Raw genomic sequence first — 25,963 nt, 5'->3', positions numbered from 1 at the left:
CATACACCTAAAATTTAACCCTATATCTAAACTTAATTCTGAGCTTAAGCCCTACACGGCCTGACTCCTAAAACTCAACACCTCGCTAACCTTAACTGGATATCTTAAATTTACGCCCCCAATCTTTGCTCAGAGTCTGGTCTGAGAACACATAAAGCCGTGGACGCCTCGGGTGCCGCGAAGAGTTCTTCTCTGTAGCACTTGTGTTTCTCTTCTGACTTGAACGACTGAGTAAATAATAACTTTCTTAGTCTTTCGTTTTAACCATACACCTAAAAAATTTAACCCTATATCTAAAACTTAATTCTGAGCTTAACCCCTACACGGCCTGACTCCTAAAACTCAACACCTCGCTAACCTTAATTAGATATCTTAAATTTACGCCCCCAATCCTTACTCAAAGTCTGGTCTGAGAACACATAAAGCCGTGGACGCCTTGGGTGCCGCGAAGAGTTCTTCTCTGTAGCATTTGTGTTTCTCTTCTGACTGGAACAACTGAGTAAATAATAACTTTCTTAGACTCTTGTTTTAACCATACACCTAAATCCAATAATAAAACTTAAATTTCAACACTAGACCTAATTAATCTAGAACCTCACCCGCTTGATCGGGTAAGACGCCACCTTAAACAGCGGTTATAGAGATAGGATTAAGAGGAATTCCAAACCCATAAAAGCTTTCCACACCAGAAATAACCGCGGATTCTATAACAATACTTAACAAGCGCTGGCCCGTGCATTTCCCTCGTTCCCTCCATTAACCTCGCTTGGAGTAAATCCAGTCGTGAGTGAGGACCGTTGTATCATGTTCCACACCGGATCTGTGACCAGGTTAATTTGTATCTTTCCACACCTCTCCGGCCCTCCATCCCCTGTGGGGGTTCTGGAGGGTTGGGGAGGTGGCCGTATGAATGCCAATCCCGGCATCAAGGGAGGCCTGCCCAATCTGGTGGCCCTCCCACACGGCTTCTCAAAAAACCGCCCAACTCTCTGGTTCTGTACAATACGTTATTCATTTTAGTTCCTTCTCCTCCTCTGTGCCCCCGCAGAATCTCAAAATGTCTGGGGAGAACCAACGGTTCAAAAAGCTCGTCAGAGCGATGCACATATATCTCAAAATGCATCACCACCTGTCCAATGTCACCGTTTCGGATGGTACGATACCAGAACCACCCTCTCTCCGTCGTTTCATGGGTGTTTTACACACAACGATAAAACCGGCCAACCCCAACGAAATAACAGAGCTTATGCTGTATGGAAATGCCAGGAACTGGCTCCACAATAGCTTACAAATCATGGAGGACCATTATCTAGAGAATTTGAAGAAAGCAGAAAAAGAGATTGCGGACTTGCCGTTAGATGACTGGAATGAAGCTTGGAAAGTGGCCATAAAATGGAATAGACGCAACTTGAAAAACATAAAAGAAACCACAATAGTTAACACCACGGAAAAGATTACAAAGTACATAGAGTCCCTGTTGTCCCACAACCCAAACCCAACAGCAAACGTAATGGCTGACCCAACGTCCGACCCCACAGAGTGTAACCCAAGCTGGGCCACAAACAACACTGCAACGGTCATGGTCCCAAGTTCCAATCCTAACCTGATCCCCAGAACCAAACCCAATTTGAGGATCCAAATCTTTCAGGCTCCAAGTCCCGAGGCTTTAACCACTCTACCCCCAACGATTGACAGGGAAACCTTAACCTGTCACTGCAACATTATGCCTAAATCTTAACCAAAAACACATATGTATTGTATCCCTGAATCTTACCCAACTACTAACCTTAACCTGTCACTGCAACATTATACCTAATCTTAACCAAAAACACATATGTATTGTATCCCTGAATCTAACCCAACTACTAACCTTAACCTGTCACTGCAACATTAAGCCTAATCTTAACCCTTAACTTAACCAACCCACATCAATAGGGTTTCTCACCTTGACCCTACACCTAAAAATTCAATCCTAAAATTAACCCAGTAGGGCCTGACTCTTAAAACTCAACACTATATGGTCTCTTCTGGTAATCCTACATCTAAATTTAACTCTAAATTTAACCTGAAAACGGTCTGACCTCCTAAAACTCAACACTATGACCAATTATTCTAGAGACTCACCATTTTGATCCGTTAAGTCGCCACCTTAAAAATTGATATGTAGATAGGATTAAGAGGATTTCTAAGCCCATAAAAGCTTTCCACACCAGAAATAACCACAAGTCTTGTGACAATGCTTAACAAGCGCCGGCCCGTGCATTTCCCTCGACTCCTCCTTTCAACCTCGCTTGGAGTAAATCTAAGTTTGGGGAGGATCGTTGTACATTGTCTAACACCTAACCCGCCAGAGCCTATCGGACCAAGCCTGTTACAAAGACACAAGGTTGAAAAAATAAAAATTCCTTTCATCAAACCTCCTGAGGCTCCATTCCCCGCCTGGGGCAATGAATTGTTGGAGGTCTAAAATTCTTAGATGCCGATCTTGGCACAGTGGTGATAACAGCTCACTGTGGTGACTCTTCCCCACGTAATATCCCCCCCTAATCATGAGTCGACCCCTTTTCGTAACACCCTCAACCATCGCTTCTAAATCTAAAATGTAATGCCATTACATGCCCTTATCCTTAACTTAACCTTTTCATCACACCCCAAAATAATTTTTACATACAAAAATAACTAATCCTACTCCGCCCCCAATCCTCGCTCAGAGTCTGGTCTGAGAACACATAAAGCCGTGGACGCCTTGGGTGCCGCGAAGAGTTCTTCTCTGTAGCACTTGTGTTTCTCTTCTGACTTGAACAACTGAGTAAATAATAACTTTCTTAGTCTTTCGTTTTAACCATACACCTAAAATTTAACCCTATATCTAAACTTAATTCTGAACTTAAGCCCTACACGGCCTGACTCCTAAAACTCAACACCTCGCTAACCTTAACCTGATATCTTAAATTTACACCCCCAATCTTTGCTCAGAGTCTGGTCTGAGAACACATAAAGCCGTGGACGCCTTGGGTGCCGCGAAGAGTTCTTCTCTGTAGCACTTGTGTTTCTCTTCTGACTTGAACAACTGAGTAAATAATAACTTTCTTAGTCTTTCGTTTTAACCATACACCTAAAATTTAACCCTATATCTAAACTTAATTCTGAGCTTAAGCCCTACACGGCCTGACTCCTAAAACTCAACACCTCGCTAACCTTAACCTGATATCTTAAATTTACACCCCCAATCTTTGCTCAGAGTCTGGTCTGAGAACACATAAAGCCGTGGACGCCTTGGGTGCCGCGAAGAGTTCTTCTCTGTAGCACTTGTGTTTCTCTTCTGACTTGAACAACTGAGTAAATAATAACTTTCTTAGTCTTTCGTTTTAACCATACACCTAAAATTTAACCCTATATCTAAACTTAATTCTGAGCTTAAGCCCTACACGGCCTGACTCCTAAAACTCAACACCTCGCTAACCTTAACTGGATATCTTAAATTTACGCCCCCAATCTTTGCTCAGAGTCTGGTCTGAGAACACATAAAGCCGTGGACGCCTCGGGTGCCGCGAAGAGTTCTTCTCTGTAGCACTTGTGTTTCTCTTCTGACTTGAACGACTGAGTAAATAATAACTTTCTTAGTCTTTCGTTTTAACCATACACCTAAAAAATTTAACCCTATATCTAAAACTTAATTCTGAGCTTAACCCCTACACGGCCTGACTCCTAAAACTCAACACCTCGCTAACCTTAATTAGATATCTTAAATTTACGCCCCCAATCCTTACTCAAAGTCTGGTCTGAGAACACATAAAGCCGTGGATGCCTTGGGTGCCGCGAAGAGGTTCCCTCTGTAGCACTTGTGTTTCTCTTCTGACTTGAACGACTGAGTAAATAATAACTTTCTTAGTCTTTCGTTTTAACCATACACCTAAAAAATTTAACCCTATATCTAAAACTTAGTTCTGAGCTTAACCCCTACACGGCCTGACTCCTAAAACTCAACACCTCGCTAACCTTAATTAGATATCTTAAATTTACGCCCCCAATCCTTACTCAAAGTCTGGTCTGAGAACACATAAAGCCGTGGACGCCTTGGGTGCCGCGAAGAGTTCTTCTCTGTAGCATTTGTGTTTCTCTTCTGACTGGAACAACTGAGTAAATAATAACTTTCTTAGACTCTTGTTTTAACCATACACCTAAATCCAATAATAAAACTTAAATTTCAACACTAGACCTAATTAATCTAGAACCTCACCCGCTTGATCGGGTAAGACGCCACCTTAAACAGCGGTTATAGAGATAGGATTAAGAGGAATTCCAAACCCATAAAAGCTTTCCACACCAGAAATAACCGCGGATTCTATAACAATACTTAACAAGCGCTGGCCCGTGCATTTCCCTCGTTCCCTCCATTAACCTCGCTTGGAGTAAATCCAGTCGTGAGTGAGGACCGTTGTATCATGTTCCACACCGGATCTGTGACCAGGTTAATTTGTATCTTTCCACACCTCTCCGGCCCTCCATCCCCTGTGGGGGTTCTGGAGGGTTGGGGAGGTGGCCGTATGAATGCCAATCCCGGCATCAAGGGAGGCCTGCCCAATCTGGTGGCCCTCCCACACGGCTTCTCAAAAAACCGCCCAACTCTCTGGTTCTGTACAATACGTTATTCATTTTAGTTCCTTCTCCTCCTCTGTGCCCCCGCAGAATCTCAAAATGTCTGGGGAGAACCAACGGTTCAAAAAGCTCGTCAGAGCGATGCACATATATCTCAAAATGCATCACCACCTGTCCAATGTCACCGTTTCGGATGGTACGATACCAGAACCACCCTCTCTCCGTCGTTTCATGGGTGTTTTACACACAACGATAAAACCGGCCAACCCCAACGAAATAACAGAGCTTATGCTGTATGGAAATGCCAGGAACTGGCTCCACAATAGCTTACAAATCATGGAGGACCATTATCTAGAGAATTTGAAGAAAGCAGAAAAAGAGATTGCGGACTTGCCGTTAGATGACTGGAATGAAGCTTGGAAAGTGGCCATAAAATGGAATAGACGCAACTTGAAAAACATAAAAGAAACCACAATAGTTAACACCACGGAAAAGATTACAAAGTACATAGAGTCCCTGTTGTCCCACAACCCAAACCCAACAGCAAACGTAATGGCTGACCCAACGTCCGACCCCACAGAGTGTAACCCAAGCTGGGCCACAAACAACACTGCAACGGTCATGGTCCCAAGTTCCAATCCTAACCTGATCCCCAGAACCAAACCCAATTTGAGGATCCAAATCTTTCAGGCTCCAAGTCCCGAGGCTTTAACCACTCTACCCCCAACGATTGACAGGGAAACCTTAACCTGTCACTGCAACATTATGCCTAAATCTTAACCAAAAACACATATGTATTGTATCCCTGAATCTTACCCAACTACTAACCTTAACCTGTCACTGCAACATTATACCTAATCTTAACCAAAAACACATATGTATTGTATCCCTGAATCTAACCCAACTACTAACCTTAACCTGTCACTGCAACATTAAGCCTAATCTTAACCCTTAACTTAACCAACCCACATCAATAGGGTTTCTCACCTTGACCCTACACCTAAAAATTCAATCCTAAAATTAACCCAGTAGGGCCTGACTCTTAAAACTCAACACTATATGGTCTCTTCTGGTAATCCTACATCTAAATTTAACTCTAAATTTAACCTGAAAACGGTCTGACCTCCTAAAACTCAACACTATGACCAATTATTCTAGAGACTCACCATTTTGATCCGTTAAGTCGCCACCTTAAAAATTGATATGTAGATAGGATTAAGAGGATTTCTAAGCCCATAAAAGCTTTCCACACCAGAAATAACCACAAGTCTTGTGACAATGCTTAACAAGCGCCGGCCCGTGCATTTCCCTCGACTCCTCCTTTCAACCTCGCTTGGAGTAAATCTAAGTTTGGGGAGGATCGTTGTACATTGTCTAACACCTAACCCGCCAGAGCCTATCGGACCAAGCCTGTTACAAAGACACAAGGTTGAAAAAATAAAAATTCCTTTCATCAAACCTCCTGAGGCTCCATTCCCCGCCTGGGGCAATGAATTGTTGGAGGTCTAAAATTCTTAGATGCCGATCTTGGCACAGTGGTGATAACAGCTCACTGTGGTGACTCTTCCCCACGTAATATCCCCCCCTAATCATGAGTCGACCCCTTTTCGTAACACCCTCAACCATCGCTTCTAAATCTAAAATGTAATGCCATTACATGCCCTTATCCTTAACTTAACCTTTTCATCACACCCCAAAATAATTTTTACATACAAAAATAACTAATCCTACTCCGCCCCCAATCCTCGCTCAGAGTCTGGTCTGAGAACACATAAAGCCATGGACGCCTTGGGTGCCGCGAAGAGTTCTTCTCTGTAGCACTTGTGTTTCTCTTCTGACTTGAACAACTGAGTAAATAATAACTTTCTTAGTCTTTCGTTTTAACCATACACCTAAAATTTAACCCTATATCTAAACTTAATTCTGAACTTAAGCCCTACACGGCCTGACTCCTAAAACTCAACACCTCGCTAACCTTAACCTGATATCTTAAATTTACACCCCCAATCTTTGCTCAGAGTCTGGTCTGAGAACACATAAAGCCGTGGACGCCTTGGGTGCCGCGAAGAGTTCTTCTCTGTAGCACTTGTGTTTCTCTTCTGACTTGAACAACTGAGTAAATAATAACTTTCTTAGTCTTTCGTTTTAACCATACACCTAAAATTTAACCCTATATCTAAACTTAATTCTGAGCTTAAGCCCTACACGGCCTGACTCCTAAAACTCAACACCTCGCTAACCTTAACCTGATATCTTAAATTTACACCCCCAATCTTTGCTCAGAGTCTGGTCTGAGAACACATAAAGCCGTGGACGCCTTGGGTGCCGCGAAGAGTTCTTCTCTGTAGCACTTGTGTTTCTCTTCTGACTTGAACAACTGAGTAAATAATAACTTTCTTAGTCTTTCGTTTTAACCATACACCTAAAATTTAACCCTATATCTAAACTTAATTCTGAGCTTAAGCCCTACACGGCCTGACTCCTAAAACTCAACACCTCGCTAACCTTAACTGGATATCTTAAATTTACGCCCCCAATCTTTGCTCAGAGTCTGGTCTGAGAACACATAAAGCCGTGGACGCCTCGGGTGCCGCGAAGAGTTCTTCTCTGTAGCACTTGTGTTTCTCTTCTGACTTGAACGACTGAGTAAATAATAACTTTCTTAGTCTTTCGTTTTAACCATACACCTAAAAAATTTAACCCTATATCTAAAACTTAATTCTGAGCTTAACCCCTACACGGCCTGACTCCTAAAACTCAACACCTCGCTAACCTTAATTAGATATCTTAAATTTACGCCCCCAATCCTTACTCAAAGTCTGGTCTGAGAACACATAAAGCCGTGGATGCCTTGGGTGCCGCGAAGAGGTTCCCTCTGTAGCACTTGTGTTTCTCTTCTGACTTGAACGACTGAGTAAATAATAACTTTCTTAGTCTTTCGTTTTAACCATACACCTAAAAAATTTAACCCTATATCTAAAACTTAGTTCTGAGCTTAACCCCTACACGGCCTGACTCCTAAAACTCAACACCTCGCTAACCTTAATTAGATATCTTAAATTTACGCCCCCAATCCTTACTCAAAGTCTGGTCTGAGAACACATAAAGCCGTGGACGCCTTGGGTGCCGCGAAGAGTTCTTCTCTGTAGCATTTGTGTTTCTCTTCTGACTGGAACAACTGAGTAAATAATAACTTTCTTAGACTCTTGTTTTAACCATACACCTAAATCCAATAATAAAACTTAAATTTCAACACTAGACCTAATTAATCTAGAACCTCACCCGCTTGATCGGGTAAGACGCCACCTTAAACAGCGGTTATAGAGATAGGATTAAGAGGAATTCCAAACCCATAAAAGCTTTCCACACCAGAAATAACCGCGGATTCTATAACAATACTTAACAAGCGCTGGCCCGTGCATTTCCCTCGTTCCCTCCATTAACCTCGCTTGGAGTAAATCCAGTCGTGAGTGAGGACCGTTGTATCATGTTCCACACCGGATCTGTGACCAGGTTAATTTGTATCTTTCCACACCTCTCCGGCCCTCCATCCCCTGTGGGGGTTCTGGAGGGTTGGGGAGGTGGCCGTATGAATGCCAATCCCGGCATCAAGGGAGGCCTGCCCAATCTGGTGGCCCTCCCACACGGCTTCTCAAAAAACCGCCCAACTCTCTGGTTCTGTACAATACGTTATTCATTTTAGTTCCTTCTCCTCCTCTGTGCCCCCGCAGAATCTCAAAATGTCTGGGGAGAACCAACGGTTCAAAAAGCTCGTCAGAGCGATGCACATATATCTCAAAATGCATCACCACCTGTCCAATGTCACCGTTTCGGATGGTACGATACCAGAACCACCCTCTCTCCGTCGTTTCATGGGTGTTTTACACACAACGATAAAACCGGCCAACCCCAACGAAATAACAGAGCTTATGCTGTATGGAAATGCCAGGAACTGGCTCCACAATAGCTTACAAATCATGGAGGACCATTATCTAGAGAATTTGAAGAAAGCAGAAAAAGAGATTGCGGACTTGCCGTTAGATGACTGGAATGAAGCTTGGAAAGTGGCCATAAAATGGAATAGACGCAACTTGAAAAACATAAAAGAAACCACAATAGTTAACACCACGGAAAAGATTACAAAGTACATAGAGTCCCTGTTGTCCCACAACCCAAACCCAACAGCAAACGTAATGGCTGACCCAACGTCCGACCCCACAGAGTGTAACCCAAGCTGGGCCACAAACAACACTGCAACGGTCATGGTCCCAAGTTCCAATCCTAACCTGATCCCCAGAACCAAACCCAATTTGAGGATCCAAATCTTTCAGGCTCCAAGTCCCGAGGCTTTAACCACTCTACCCCCAACGATTGACAGGGAAACCTTAACCTGTCACTGCAACATTATGCCTAAATCTTAACCAAAAACACATATGTATTGTATCCCTGAATCTTACCCAACTACTAACCTTAACCTGTCACTGCAACATTATACCTAATCTTAACCAAAAACACATATGTATTGTATCCCTGAATCTAACCCAACTACTAACCTTAACCTGTCACTGCAACATTAAGCCTAATCTTAACCCTTAACTTAACCAACCCACATCAATAGGGTTTCTCACCTTGACCCTACACCTAAAAATTCAATCCTAAAATTAACCCAGTAGGGCCTGACTCTTAAAACTCAACACTATATGGTCTCTTCTGGTAATCCTACATCTAAATTTAACTCTAAATTTAACCTGAAAACGGTCTGACCTCCTAAAACTCAACACTATGACCAATTATTCTAGAGACTCACCATTTTGATCCGTTAAGTCGCCACCTTAAAAATTGATATGTAGATAGGATTAAGAGGATTTCTAAGCCCATAAAAGCTTTCCACACCAGAAATAACCACAAGTCTTGTGACAATGCTTAACAAGCGCCGGCCCGTGCATTTCCCTCGACTCCTCCTTTCAACCTCGCTTGGAGTAAATCTAAGTTTGGGGAGGATCGTTGTACATTGTCTAACACCTAACCCGCCAGAGCCTATCGGACCAAGCCTGTTACAAAGACACAAGGTTGAAAAAATAAAAATTCCTTTCATCAAACCTCCTGAGGCTCCATTCCCCGCCTGGGGCAATGAATTGTTGGAGGTCTAAAATTCTTAGATGCCGATCTTGGCACAGTGGTGATAACAGCTCACTGTGGTGACTCTTCCCCACGTAATATCCCCCCCTAATCATGAGTCGACCCCTTTTCGTAACACCCTCAACCATCGCTTCTAAATCTAAAATGTAATGCCATTACATGCCCTTATCCTTAACTTAACCTTTTCATCACACCCCAAAATAATTTTTACATACAAAAATAACTAATCCTACTCCGCCCCCAATCCTCGCTCAGAGTCTGGTCTGAGAACACATAAAGCCATGGACGCCTTGGGTGCCGCGAAGAGTTCTTCTCTGTAGCACTTGTGTTTCTCTTCTGACTTGAACAACTGAGTAAATAATAACTTTCTTAGTCTTTCGTTTTAACCATACACCTAAAATTTAACCCTATATCTAAACTTAATTCTGAACTTAAGCCCTACACGGCCTGACTCCTAAAACTCAACACCTCGCTAACCTTAACCTGATATCTTAAATTTACACCCCCAATCTTTGCTCAGAGTCTGGTCTGAGAACACATAAAGCCGTGGACGCCTTGGGTGCCGCGAAGAGTTCTTCTCTGTAGCACTTGTGTTTCTCTTCTGACTTGAACAACTGAGTAAATAATAACTTTCTTAGTCTTTCGTTTTAACCATACACCTAAAATTTAACCCTATATCTAAACTTAATTCTGAGCTTAAGCCCTACACGGCCTGACTCCTAAAACTCAACACCTCGCTAACCTTAACCTGATATCTTAAATTTACACCCCCAATCTTTGCTCAGAGTCTGGTCTGAGAACACATAAAGCCGTGGACGCCTTGGGTGCCGCGAAGAGTTCTTCTCTGTAGCACTTGTGTTTCTCTTCTGACTTGAACAACTGAGTAAATAATAACTTTCTTAGTCTTTCGTTTTAACCATACACCTAAAATTTAACCCTATATCTAAACTTAATTCTGAGCTTAAGCCCTACACGGCCTGACTCCTAAAACTCAACACCTCGCTAACCTTAACTGGATATCTTAAATTTACGCCCCCAATCTTTGCTCAGAGTCTGGTCTGAGAACACATAAAGCCGTGGACGCCTCGGGTGCCGCGAAGAGTTCTTCTCTGTAGCACTTGTGTTTCTCTTCTGACTTGAACGACTGAGTAAATAATAACTTTCTTAGTCTTTCGTTTTAACCATACACCTAAAAAATTTAACCCTATATCTAAAACTTAATTCTGAGCTTAACCCCTACACGGCCTGACTCCTAAAACTCAACACCTCGCTAACCTTAATTAGATATCTTAAATTTACGCCCCCAATCCTTACTCAAAGTCTGGTCTGAGAACACATAAAGCCGTGGATGCCTTGGGTGCCGCGAAGAGGTTCCCTCTGTAGCACTTGTGTTTCTCTTCTGACTTGAACGACTGAGTAAATAATAACTTTCTTAGTCTTTCGTTTTAACCATACACCTAAAAAATTTAACCCTATATCTAAAACTTAGTTCTGAGCTTAACCCCTACACGGCCTGACTCCTAAAACTCAACACCTCGCTAACCTTAATTAGATATCTTAAATTTACGCCCCCAATCCTTACTCAAAGTCTGGTCTGAGAACACATAAAGCCGTGGACGCCTTGGGTGCCGCGAAGAGTTCTTCTCTGTAGCATTTGTGTTTCTCTTCTGACTGGAACAACTGAGTAAATAATAACTTTCTTAGACTCTTGTTTTAACCATACACCTAAATCCAATAATAAAACTTAAATTTCAACACTAGACCTAATTAATCTAGAACCTCACCCGCTTGATCGGGTAAGACGCCACCTTAAACAGCGGTTATAGAGATAGGATTAAGAGGAATTCCAAACCCATAAAAGCTTTCCACACCAGAAATAACCGCGGATTCTATAACAATACTTAACAAGCGCTGGCCCGTGCATTTCCCTCGTTCCCTCCATTAACCTCGCTTGGAGTAAATCCAGTCGTGAGTGAGGACCGTTGTATCATGTTCCACACCGGATCTGTGACCAGGTTAATTTGTATCTTTCCACACCTCTCCCGCCCTCCATCCCCTGTGGGGGTTCTGGAGGGTTGGGGAGGTGGCCGTATGAATGCCAATCCCGGCATCAAGGGAGGCCTGCCCAATCTGGTGGCCCTCCCACACGGCTTCTCAAAAAACCGCCCAACTCTCTGGTTCTGTACAATACGTTATTCATTTTAGTTCCTTCTCCTCCTCTGTGCCCCCGCAGAATCTCAAAATGTCTGGGGAGAACCAACGGTTCAAAAAGCTCGTCAGAGCGATGCACATATATCTCAAAATGCATCACCACCTGTCCAATGTCACCGTTTCGGATGGTACGATACCAGAACCACCCTCTCTCCGTCGTTTCATGGGTGTTTTACACACAACGATAAAACCGGCCAACCCCAACGAAATAACAGAGCTTATGCTGTATGGAAATGCCAGGAACTGGCTCCACAATAGCTTACAAATCATGGAGGACCATTATCTAGAGAATTTGAAGAAAGCAGAAAAAGAGATTGCGGACTTGCCGTTAGATGACTGGAATGAAGCTTGGAAAGTGGCCATAAAATGGAATAGACGCAACTTGAAAAACATAAAAGAAACCACAATAGTTAACACCACGGAAAAGATTACAAAGTACATAGAGTCCCTGTTGTCCCACAACCCAAACCCAACAGCAAACGTAATGGCTGACCCAACGTCCGACCCCACAGAGTGTAACCCAAGCTGGGCCACAAACAACACTGCAACGGTCATGGTCCCAAGTTCCAATCCTAACCTGATCCCCAGAACCAAACCCAATTTGAGGATCCAAATCTTTCAGGCTCCAAGTCCCGAGGCTTTAACCACTCTACCCCCAACGATTGACAGGGATTTAGAACACGTGTTTTATGAGGACCTGAGTGAACCGCTAGGAGGGAGTTTTGAGGAGGCCGGTCCTGCCACGCTTTTGAGGGCTTCTCCTGCCACACAAACTAGGGCTGCTCCTGCCACGCTACCTAGGTCCGTTCCTCAAGATGGGCTCCCCAAAACCCAACTTTCCAAGCGTAGAAGTGTATCCCCCATACAGAGGATGGAAAAAAGAACTAGAAGGGCCCAACCCCCAGATGATCCGAGGGAAAGGTCCCCAGACACTTCCACCCCTTTATACGAGAGACATGAACATTACGGACTGAAATATCAGAATTTCACACTGGACCCTAGAAGACCCATCCTCATCTTGGGAGGTTCAAACCTTGATAGGATTCCGAAGATTGAGAACAATGAAGTCCAGGTGGACTGCTACCCAGGGGCACTGATGGCCCATGCTACCCACATCCTGAAACACAAGACGGCGATATCTCCACAAACCCAAAAGGTCATTCTATCCTTTGGTCTGAACAACAGAGATCAGAGCAACTCGTCGCTTCTTAACAGCCAACTTTCTCGTCTCATCGAAGCGGCTCAAATAGCTTTCCCAAACGCCCTTATTAGAATACCGGAAATAAATTACAGTCAAAGTCTTAAACCCGAATTCAGGAGCAACTTGGATAACTTAAATGCTTTAATTAGGAGAACAGGCCTCAGCCTCCCCCCACTACCCAGTGAAGTCTTTGGTACGACCTGGGATAAAATCCACTGGTCCCTAGCGACTGGTAGAGCCATGGTTCAGCATTGGCTTTCCCTTTTGCATTAAAAGCAAACTTGCTAAAAGAGGTAAAAACCAACTAGTGACTTCCTTACAACCTTAAAAAACAAAAGGATAGAATAATAGAGGTCATTTTCATAGTTAACTTTGGACTTTAATTTCTAAAAATTCATATACAAAAAAAAAAAAAAAAAATGGGTCTATGATGAAAGGGAAATATGCAAGGCAATGTTGCCTTTTCGGACAACCCTTCCTGAAAAACCCAAAAGAATCCGTACATTGCACCCTAAATGAGAACATACCTTAACCATCATCAACAGGTTATATACAATACTCATCGCACGGCGAATAAACAAAAACTCACTGGGACGCCACCCTTTCACCTCTTCGTTCTTCCCAAAACCGCGATGGACCAAAACCTTAAACCCTCTAAGACTAAGTGTTGGAGAGCACCGTTGTACCTGGTTTCACACTTAACGTCATGCCAAAACCAACTCCAGACTCACTCGAAACACATGGAGAAAAATGACTAGCTTCCACAAATTAGCTTTGTCATTTCCGTGGGCTTGGAATTTGCAATAAACACCACGCTACGCACATCAGAATCGAATGCCACTCTGAAAAGTTATTTAATTAGTCTCAAATCAGAAATGAAATTATCACAGGTAGGTAGGACGGGAAATAAAAACCCCTATATACCAAACCACAGAAAACCAGAGGGTTGATCGTCCAATAAACGCCACGCCGCGCACATTAGAATCCAATTTCTTTTCTAATACAATGTGAAAAAATACTTTGTTTCTACATGGCTCTTAGTTCATGTTATGTATCCTATTAATCAATATTATCAGTGTTGCAACTGTACACCTTTGCAGATGTTTTTCCCCTTTTATCTATTGGAATGCCAGTGTGGTAACTGTACACTGCATGCTCTTAATTATTTATCTATTTAATTATCTAATTTCATTCCAAATAGGTATACATTTAGCTTTTACCTTTTAATTTTTAGTTTCTTCCTTTCTGTAAGACAATCTTTTTAATTACTCTATGTATCTAAATTGCTCTTAGCTCACGTTGTGTATCCTATTAATCAATACTGTCAGTGTTGCAACTGTACACTTTGGACAGATATTTTCCTTATCCTGCTTGTCTGTTGGAAGGCCAGTGTTGCAACTGTACACATTGGGCCATGGTTTATCTATTGTCATTCTAGCTTGTCATTGTACAACACTTTGGTCAGTGTGGCACTGTCTTAAATGTACTTTATTAATATAAATGACTGACTTACTTATTTTATACAAAAGTACAAATTAATCCTATCTGACTTTTACTTCCTTTGGGAGAAGGTGGAGGAATCTGGTGAAGACCCATGGGAGGTTGATTTGGAGCGCCTACGCCATGGGACAAACAAATCTCATCCGATAAAACCAATACGCTGACTCCTTGAGCCTCTTATTTGACACGTCGGATTCACAGGATTCATTCATACGCATTACATAAGCAAAAACAAACAATGAAAAGACATGGTGCAAACAAATCTCATCTGGTAAAACCAATATGCTGACTGTTTGAGCATTTTATTCAGCGCATCTGATTTACAGGATTCACCCGATACGCATTACATAAGCAAAAACAAACAATGACAACAAATGGAAACATAGAAGGACAATATATTCCAAAAAACACCTAATAGATAAAGAGTATAGTAAAAAATAAACATCATGACTAAAATTAAAGAACAGTTACAGGACCCCATGCAAGACTAAAGCCCATTATGTATTTATAGTTTAATTTAAAGCATTGATCCAAGAATACAAACAAATCCCATTTTATCCTTAACCTCCTTCTAGGATAAGGTGGAGGAATTGAACAAAAGCCTACTGGGATTTAATTTACAACACCTACGCTAAAACACAAATAAATCCCATCTGATTTTTAAACCTTCCTCTCTGAGTCAGGTGAAAATGGCAATCTGGTGCTTTTTCATTGTCCACTGGAGGGCACCATCATAATAACATTGCAGTTTATTCTCAATCAATGGAACTTAACATGTGGAAACACAAATACGCTTATTTCTTTGGAACCGTAATAGATAAAAACTCGGGGTCTTTTACATTGAAAAGAGCTGATTTTCCTCATGTAAACCGACTGATTTTGCAACCTTAATAATCCCGAATCAGCGAACCAAAGACGAAATTGTAAACCGGAAGTTTAACAAACCTCAGAACCAGGAAGTGAGTGAGTGACCAGCCTAACCACGTTTGAGCCTCCGTATCTCGGGAACCACAAAAGCTACAAACTTCTAGTTTTCTGCATTAAAAAGAGCATCTTCTCTACTTGTAAACACACTAAGAGAACAATCGTTATAATCTCACAACGACGGATCGAAGACGAAGTTCAAAATGTAGGTAATATGAAAATGTGGTAAACACTAAGCACAAAAAAACCCCATATCTCGAGAACCAAAAGGGTTAGAAACGTCTAGTTTTTGGCATTGTAAAGAGCACGGCCTCTACTATTAAACTGACTAGGTCAGCAACCCCAACAACCGCGTTTTGAAATCGCCATTTTTCCAACCTCAAGATGCAGTTTAAATTAAAGACAAAATAGCTTATATCTCTGGAACAGTAACAGTTAAAAAACTAATAAATGAGCACAATCTCTACTATTAAACTAATTAGGATATCAACCCCAGTAGCCACGTTTTGAGATCGCTATTATTCCACCCTTAAAGTGATAATTACATTAAACAATGACCTCCCTACTCCTGAATCGTTAGCCTCCTTTGCACCTCATCGGCACTAATCTGGACAACATTTACCAGCACCATTTATCCCAATTCCAGGTCAACAACTCTTACTCCCAGCTAACGCAACCGGCGATTACCCTACCCTATTCAAACTACTCTCAACTTATGGAACAATAAAAACAGAGAAGCTGGACCATATGCTTTATCTATCAAACATTCTGTATCCTTTAATAGGAGCCTCAAAACATTCAAAATGTTCTGCTTAGCCCCTCATTGGGGATGGTGCACAATACCATTCACGGGCCCCCCATAAAAGACAAACAGCACTATCATGATTTAAAACCAACTCCACAGGTTCTACTATGGTTCTACTCAACCTTTACTGCGAATTTTCACTCCATTTTTGTCGTAATAGGTTAACCCAATTGGACAGGGGACACACGCTAAGGACTGATCATCCTATAGCGAGGCCGCCTCAGATGAGGGTGTATAGTGATTAAAGGCCTGAAACATCCGATGATTCTGAGGAGCACTACTGAAGATGTGTCCTACAAAACATTTCACAGTCTGGTGGGGCCTCCCACTTAGTTTCTGTGAAAATAGGACTTTTCAAAGAAATACAGTCGGACTCTTTCATCTTTATTTATACAAGGTTTATACAAAATCAAAAACAATTCCGCATGAAAAATCTTTGAAGTTTAGAACTTCTTAAATGACATATCAAAATCAACTCCAGACTCACTCCGAGCACATAGTGTCTATATTCCTGAACCTAATCCAATTCCTCATCTTAACCGGTCACTGATTCCAATTCCTAACCTTAACCTGTCACTGATTCATCAAAAAGTCCAACGTTTCACTTACTTTCTAACTTTAGGTATCCCTAAAGCTCTTCTTAACTATAAACTATAAACTTAATCTGAAAACCCCCTTAAACTCAACATTATAATTAAATTTAACCCCTATCTGTACCAACCCACTCCAAAATGGCTTATCTAAATAGACGTCAAGCCAAACCCAATTACAGACTCACTCGAAACACATAGGGATTGTATCCCTGAATCTAACCCAACTACTAACCTTAACCTGTCATTACAACATTATGCCTAAGCTTAACCAAAAACACATATGTATTGTATCCCTGAATCTTACCCAACTACTAACCTTAACCTGTCACTGCAACATTATACCTAATCTTAACCAAAAACACATATGTATTGTATCCCTGAATCTAACCCAACTACTAACCTTAACCTGTCACTGCAACATTATACCTAATCTTAACCAAAAACACATATGTATTGTATCCCTGAATCTAACCCAACTACTAACCTTAACCTGTCACTGCAACATTATGCCTAAATCTTAACCAAAAACACATATGTATTGTATCCCTGAATCTAACCCAACTACTAACCTTAACCTGTCACTGGAACATTATGCCTAATCTTAACCAAAAACACATATGTATTGTATCCCTGAATCTTACCCAACTACTAACCTTAACCTGTCACTGCAACATTATACCTAAATCTTAACCAAAAACACATATGTATTGTATCCCTGAATCTTACCCAACTACTAACCTTAACCTGTCACTGCAACATTATACCTAATCTTAACCAAAAACACATATGTATTGTATCCCTGAATCTAACCCAACTACTAACCTTAACCTGTCACTGCAACATTATGCCTAATCTTAACCCTTAACTTAACCAACCCACAGCAATAGGGTTTCTCACCTTGACCCTACACCTAAAAATTCAATCCTAAAATTAACCCAGTAGGGCCTGACTCTTAAAACTCAACACTATATGGTCTCTTCTTGTAATCCTACATTTAAATTTAACTCTAAATTTAACCTGAAAACGGTCTGACCTCCTAAAACTCAACACTATGACCAATTATTCTAGAAACTCACCATTTTGATCCGTTAAGTCGCCACCTTAAAAATTGATATGTAGATAGGATTAAGAGGAATTCTAAGCCCATAAAAGCTTTCCACACCAGAAATAACCACAAGTCTTGTGACAATGCTTAACAAGCGCCGGCCCGTGCATTTCCCTCGACTCCTCCTTTCAACCTCGCTTGGAGTAAATCTAAGTTTGGGGAGGATCGTTGTACATTGTCTAACACCTAACCCGCCAGAGCCTATCGGACCAAGCCTGTTACAAAGACACAAGGTTGAAAAAATAAAAATTCCTTTCATCAAACCTCCTGATGCTCCATTCCCCGCCTGGGGCAATGAATTGTTGGAGGTCTAAAATTCTTAGATGCCGATCTTGGCACAGTGGTGATAACAGCTCACTGTGGTGACTCTTCCCCACGTAATATCCCCCTCTAATCATGAGTCGACCCCCTTTTCGTAACACCCTCAACCATCGCTTCTAAATCTAAAATGTAATGCCATTACATGCCCTTATCCTTAACTTAACCCTTTCATCACACCCCAAAATAATTTTTACATACAAAAATAACTAATCCTACTCCGCCCCCAATCCTCACTCAGTGTCTGGTCTGAGAACACATAAAGCCGTGGACGCCTTGGGTGCCGCGAAGAGGTTCCCTCTGTAGCACTTGTGTTTCTCATCTGACTTGAACAACTGAGTCGATAATAATTTTCTTAGTCTTTCGTTTTAACCATACACCTAAAATTTAACCCTGTATCTAAACTTAATTCTGAACTTAAGCCCTACACGGCCTGACTCCTAAAACTCAACACCTCGTTAACCTTAACCTGATATCTTAAATTTACACCCCCAATCTTTGCTCAGAGTCTGGTCTGAGAACACATAAAGCCGTGGACGCCTTGGGTGCCGCGAAGAGTTCTTCTCTGTAGCACTTGTGTTTCTCTTCTGACTTGAACGACTGAGTAAATAATAACCTTCTTAGTCTTTCGTTTTAACCATACACCTAAAAAATGTAACCCTATATCTAAAACTTAATTCTGAGCTTAACCCCTACACGGCCTGACTCCTAAAACTCAACACCTCGCTAACCTTAATTAGATATCTTAAATTTACGCCCCCAATCCTTACTCAAAGTCTGGTCTGAGAACACACAAAGCCGTGGACGCCTTGGGTGCCGCGAAGAGTTCTTCTCTGTAGCACTGGTGTTTCTCTTCTGACTTGAACGACTGAGTAAATAATAACTTTCTTAGTCTTTCGTTTTAACCATACACCTAAAATTTAACCCTATATATAAACTTAATTCTGAACCCCTACACGGCCTGACTCCTAAAACTCAACACCTCGCTAACCTTAACTGGATATCTTAAATTTACGCCCCCAATCCTTGCTCAGAGTCTGGTCTGAGAACACATAAAGCCGTGGACGCCTCGGGTGCCGCGAAGAGTTCTTCTCTGTAGCACTTGTGTTTCTCTTCTGACTTGAACGACTGAGTAAATAATAACTTTCTTAGTCTTTCGTTTTAACCATACACCTAAAAAATGTAACCCTATATCCAAACTTAATTCTGAGCTTAACCCCTACACGGCCTGACTCCTAAAACTCAACACCTCGCTAACCTTAATTAGATATCTTAAATTTACGCCCCCAATCCTTACTCAAAGTCTGGTCTGAGAACACATAAAGCCGTGGACGCCTTGGGTGCCGCGAAGAGTTCTTCTCTGTAGCACTTGTGTTTCTCTTCTGACTGGAACAACTGAGTAAATAATAACTTTCTTAGACTCTTGTTTTAACCATACACCTAAATCCAATAATAAAACTTAAATTTCAACACTAGGCCTAATTAATCTAGAACCTCACCCGCTTGATTGGGTAAGACGCCACCTTAAACAGCGGTTATAGAGATAGGATTAAGAGGAATTCCAAGCCCATAAAAGCTTTCCACACCGGAAATAACCGCGGATTCTATAAAAATACTTAACAAGCGCTGGCCCGTGCATTTCCCTCGTTCCCTCCATTAACCTCGCTTGGAGTAAATCCAGTCGTGAGTGAGGACCGTTGTATCATGTTCCACACCGGATCTGTGACCAGGTTATTTTGTATCTTTCCACACCTCTCCGGCCCTCCATCCCCTGTGGGGGTTCTGGAGGATTGGGGAGGTGGCCGTATGAATGCCAATCCCGGCATCAAGGGAGGCCTGCCCAATCTGGTGATCTTCCCTCACGGCTTCTCGTCACAAGACCGTTTGATACACCTGTGTCGTATAAAAGTTTCTAAAATTGGCTCCTTCACCTCCGCTTTTTTGGAATTTGCAATAAACGCCACGCCGCACACGTCAGAATCGAATACCGCTCTGAAAAGTGATCAAATTAGTCTCAAATCAGAAATGAAATTATTACAGGTAAGTAGAACGGAAAATAAAAACCCCTAGATACCAAGCCACAGAGGGCCATAGAGTTGATCGTCCAACAAACGCCACGCCGCGCACATCAGAATCGAATACCGCTCGGAAAAGTGATCAAATTAGTCTCAAATCAGAAACGAAATTATCACAGGTAAGTAGAACGGAAAATAAAAACCCCTATATACCAAACCACAGAAAACCATAGAGTTGATCATCTAATAAATACCACGCCGCTCACATCAGAATCCAACCTTTTTTAATACAATGTGAAAAAATACCTTATGTATCTAAATCGCTCTTAGCTCACGTTATGTATCCTATTAATCAATACTGTCAGTGTTGCAACTGTACACTTTTTGCAGATGTTTTTTTCCCTTTAGTATATTGGAATGCCAGTGTTGTAACGGTACACTGCATACTCTTATTTATTTATCCATTTAATTATCTGATTTCATTCTAACTATATATACAATTGGCCTTTGCCTCTTAGTTTTTAGCTTCTTTCTTCCTTTAAGACACTGTTTTAAACACTCTATGTATCTAAATTGCCCTTAGCTCACGTTGTGTATCATTTTAATCAATACTGTCAGTGTGGCAACTGTACACTTTGGACAGAGTTTTTCCTTATCCTGCTTATCTATTGGAAGGCCAGTGTTGCAACTGTACACTGGTTGCTTTTATTTTTCTATTTTCATTCTAGCTAGTCACTGTACAACACTTTGGTTGTTTTTGCACTGCCGTAAATGTTCTTTATTAATAAAAATGATTGACTTACTTATTTTACACAAAAGTACAAATTAATCCTGTCTGATCTTTACTTCCTTTTAGGATAAGGTGGATAAACCTAATATAAACCCACTAGAGGTTGATTTGGAACACCTACGCCATGGTGCAAACGGGTCTCATCTGATGGAACCAATACGCTGACTCCTTAAAAACCTTCTATGCAGCGCGTCGGATTCACAGGATTCACTTAATGCGCTTTACATAAACAAAAAACAAACAATGACAACAAATGGAAGCATAGAAGGACAATATATTCTAAAACATTTAATAGATAAAGATTATAGTAAAAAATAAACACCATAATAAAAGGAAAAAAACAAGTTAACATCAATTAAAACACAAGATACTGGCAAGAGATAATCAGTAAACAAAATATTTCTAACCTTCTTTTCTGAGTCAGGTGAAAATGGCAATCTGTTTACTTTTTCATTGTCCACTAGAGGGCACCAGCATAATAACATTGCAGTTTATTCTCTATCAATGGAACTTAACATGTGGAAACACAAATACGCTTATATCTTTGGAACCGTAATAGATAGAAACTCGGGGTTGGTTACATTGAAAAGAGCTGATTTTTCTCATGTAAACCGACTGATTGTGCAACCTTAATAATCCCGAATCAGCGAACCAAAGACGGAATCGTAAACCGGAAGTTCAACAAACCTCAGAACCAGGAAGTGAGTGAGAGATCAACCTCACCACGTTTGAGCCTCCGTATCTCGGGAACAACAAAAGCTACTAACTTCTAGTTTTTTGCATTAAAAAGAGCCTCTTCTCTACTTTTAAACCCACTAAGAGAACAATCGTCATAATCCCGCAACGACGGATCGAAGACGAAGTTCAAAATGTAGGTAATATGAAAATGTGGTAAACACTAAGCACAAAACCCCCCATATCTCGAGAACCAAAAGGGTTAGAAACTTCTAGTTTTTTGCATTGTAAAGAGCACAGTCTCTACTATTAAACTGACTAGGTCAGCAACCCCTACAACCGTTTTTTTGAAATCGCGATTTTCCAATCTTAAGATGCAGTTTAAATTAAGGACATAAAAAAGCTTATATCTCTGGAACGGTAACAGTTAAAAACTTCCGGTTTTTTACGTTATAAAGAGCACAATCTCTACTATTAAACTAATTAGGATATCAACCCCAGTAGCCACGTTTTGAGATCGTTATTATTCCACCCTTTAAGTGATAATTACATTAAACAATGACCTCCCTACTCCTGAATCGTTAGCCTCCTTTGCACCTCATCGGCACTAATCTGGACAACATTTACCAGCACCATTTATCCCAATTCCAGGTCAACAACTCTTACTCCCAGCTAACGCAACCGGCGATTACCCTACCCTATTCAAACCACTCTCAACTTATGGAACAATAAAAACAGAGAAGCTGGACCATATGCTTTATCTATCAAACATTCTGTATCCTTTAATAGGAGCCTCAAAACATTCAAAATGTTCTGCTTAGCCCCTCATTGGGGATGGTGCACAATACCATTCACGGGCCCCCCATAAAAGACAAACAGCACTATCATGATTTAAAACCAACTCCACAGGTTCTACTATGGTTCTACTCAACCTTTACTGCGAATTTTCACTCCATTTTTGTCGTAATAGGTTAACCCAATTGGACAGGGGACACACGCTACCCAGATAGCAAGCATAGTCGGCCCGATTCTGGCTGAGTGCTGGCAGTGTCGGCTGAGGTCCGAGTCGGCTGAAGCACAGTAAACACAGTCGGCCCGATCCTGGCTGAGTGCTGCCACTGTCGGCGGAGTTTCAGGTCGGCTGAGGCACTGTCCCCTTGAATGGGCCGACACTGACACGCAGTAGTTGGGCTGATTACTAAGTGTCTTATTTGGCCCGATTGGGGTTTGATGGGCTACTGCCAGTTTTCGAATCAATCTCGGCAGACGGATTTCATACAGTGTGTGGCCCGATACTTCAGGAACGAACAATGATCAGTATCGCGGCTGTTGGCGGCAAAAATGAAAAACATTTAGCGACAGCCGGACGCTAAACGTACATGGCCCAATTCTGTAAAGTGACTGTCGGCCCATTACATGTGGAAGAGCCACGAGCAGAGCAACTGTTCAGTTTGAAACCAGCAGGACGGCGCGAAACTGTCTCGTTTTGGACACTGCCTGTGGTAAGTAACATGCAACTTTGCCTTTACCTGTTATTGCATGTAAATCATTATGAATACGTAGGCTTATTATTGCAGACAAAGTTTAACAAGTAGCATAACAAGAATGGGTGTTTCAATCTAACCCCCTTGACGATGACGAAGCTAGCGGTAGTAACATACGTTATGATTTCTTAGCCTACTTTGTTGGCCTAATTACCGTTAACGTCAGTGTTGGTGGTTAGTCAAAAACGTTCAGTGCTGTAACGTTAGCTATACTTGCATAAGTATGTGGTTTTCAAAGAAAAGTGTGATCTAATCATTTTAGAAATAGCTTAACAGTTAATCAGTATTGCATGACTTAGAATATAGCGATTGGTAATTGGGCATTTCATCGTTATCTATCCAACTTCAGGCACTAGGCAGGCAGGACTGAGACTGTATGCCTTAAGAGAGAGTGTGTGTGTGTGTGTGTGTAAGAGAGAGAGAGAGAGAGAGAGTAGCAGGGTGGGTCCTGTCCTGGTCATGTAAAGCTCATCAAAATCTGTATTTTAAGGTCGTTCTGTATTTTGTACTGAGGGGTTGTTTATGATCATGTAATCATTTTGAACACATATACTTCCATTAACCTAACGTTACTGTGACTTTTTTAAAATGTACACCTCAGAATCCAGGCCACACTGACCAGAGACCTGCCTGCACTCTTTTGGATGAAGAATACATGTGTGAACCATTTCTTGTGTTGGAAAAACAGGAGACCTGAAGAGCTCTTGGTAAGTTGTACATTGATTTAATAGAATAAGTAATACGTTTTTGTTTAGATGAGCCAAATCATAGGAATCAGCTTTCATCTAGGCCTGTGTTTTGTGATGTGTCATTTTTAGATGCTTTTGGTTTGCCTCATCCATTATGTCAGCAAAGAACAGGAGTGGGCAGGAAACATGCGCTGTTGAAAACATGGCCAACCAACTGGAGCACCCACAAGGCTCTTGTGAAGGAAGTCCACAAGCCTTTGTGCTTCAGGTCTGTATGTGTTGACAAATATGTCTTGCTCTTGGTGATTGTCATTGGTAATATATCAGCATTTAACAATCACACAATGTCAATGTTGCCCAAAATAACTACCAGGGAGGTGTTACCAAGACAGCTGCAGAGTGGCAAGACTGGGCTTTAGTAATATTTTGTCAGACAGTAAAGGATAAATAGTTTTTTTCTTTTCTTTTGAAATGACATGCTGTCCATGCATCTCAAATTGAAGGATGGATGGAAAGAACTCTTTGATCAACCCCCACAGAGAGCTGAGGTGGTTATCTGTAAGTATATTTGAGTGGACAAACAGAACTTCTCTGACAGATGACATGTTGAAATCTTGCTTTAGACCTCATAATGATCTTATAATATTATTTTATACCTAAATGCAGATTGGAGACACCCCCGGCTGGTAGTGCTGCTGAAACTGGTGGAGGCAACAATGAAGCGGCAACAGAAAGAGAAGGCAGGTGGCAAAGGTTGCTGCTATTGAAAAATACTTTGAGAGTGAGTATGTGTGCATGTATGTAGCTGGGTAGGTCATGGCACATGGTACAAAAATACAGAATTTAAAGCACTAGCACAACACTTGACTCACAACCCACAACTACTGACAATGGAATTACTCTTTTAGAGTGAGTGAGTGAGGGAGAGAGATAGAATATTTCTGTAAATGTTTAATGTTAATTTAGAATAATTTATTTCTTTGAATCATTATACAGTTTTAAAATGTTTATTGTTTGTGTTTTTGTATATGAAAGATGTCGATTGTTGTAGATAAAAGTAGATTGTATATTTTAATTTAACTTTAATTTCTAAAGTGATATGTAAAAGCTTGTATAATTTTATTTTGTTTGTATGTTTTATTTGCAAGGTTGTGTTTGTCAAACTTGTTAATAAAAGTAGCTTGTGCTTTTAATTACTAGTTCTGGATTTGTGTTTATTTTCAAGTACTTTTGGTAGTTAATGGGCCACATGTGGCCCGGGGACCCAGCCGACATTCAGCCAACACTCAGTAAGATCAGTTTTATAGTGCGTGGGCCAGTACAGGCCCAGAGGCCCAGCCGACACTCAGCCAACACTCAGTCAGATCAGTTTTATAGTGCGTGGGCCAGTACAGGCCCAGAGGCCCAGCCGACACTCAGCCAACACTCAGTTATATAGTGTGTGGGCCAGACCTGGGCCGACAGAATGCATGACAGTCATTTCATAGTGTGTGGGCCACACCTGGGCCAACAGAAGCAATAAGAGTCATTTCACAGTGTGTGGGCCACACCTGGGCCAACAGTTCCAATAAGAGTCATTTTACAGTGTGTGGGCCAGACCTGGGCCAACAGAAACAATGAGAGTCATTTTGCAGTGTGTGGGCCACATCTGGGCCAGAGGAAATTCTTTGTGTCAGTTATCAGTAACTGGGCCATTGTTGGGCCGGAGGCCCAGCCAGAACTGGGCCAACACTCACAAAACCCTGAGGCAAGGTAGTGGGCCAGAGGTGGGCCGGTCAACTTTTGCTATCTGGGTAAGGACTGATCATCCTATAGCGAGGCCGCCTCAGATGAGGGTGTATAGTGATTAAAGGCC

At 41.6% G+C, this 25,963-nt stretch overlaps 1 long non-coding RNA gene across 1 annotated transcript; it reads left to right on the top strand.

Moving 5' to 3' along the window:
• Positions 1-19,760: 19,760 nt before the first annotated feature.
• Positions 19,761-25,386, top strand: LOC143099480 (uncharacterized). Its single transcript, XR_012981627.1, has 5 exons — positions 19,761-23,377; positions 24,021-24,126; positions 24,238-24,376; positions 24,612-24,666; positions 24,775-25,386. It is a non-coding gene; the product is annotated as an uncharacterized LOC143099480 (long non-coding RNA).
• The last annotated feature ends 577 nt before the right edge of the window (positions 25,387-25,963 follow it).

The sequence above is a fragment of the Alosa pseudoharengus genome, unplaced genomic scaffold (genome assembly GCF_046254945.1).
Source record: "Alosa pseudoharengus isolate Yale_2024_CS ecotype anadromous, Long Island Sound unplaced genomic scaffold, YU_APseudo_1.1 YU_APseudo_1.1_scf_29, whole genome shotgun sequence".
NCBI classification, from domain to species: Eukaryota; Metazoa; Chordata; class Actinopteri; order Clupeiformes; family Clupeidae; genus Alosa; species Alosa pseudoharengus.
The sequence above is the reverse complement of the archived record's forward strand: the minus strand, read 5'-3'. Positions and strand labels throughout refer to the sequence as shown.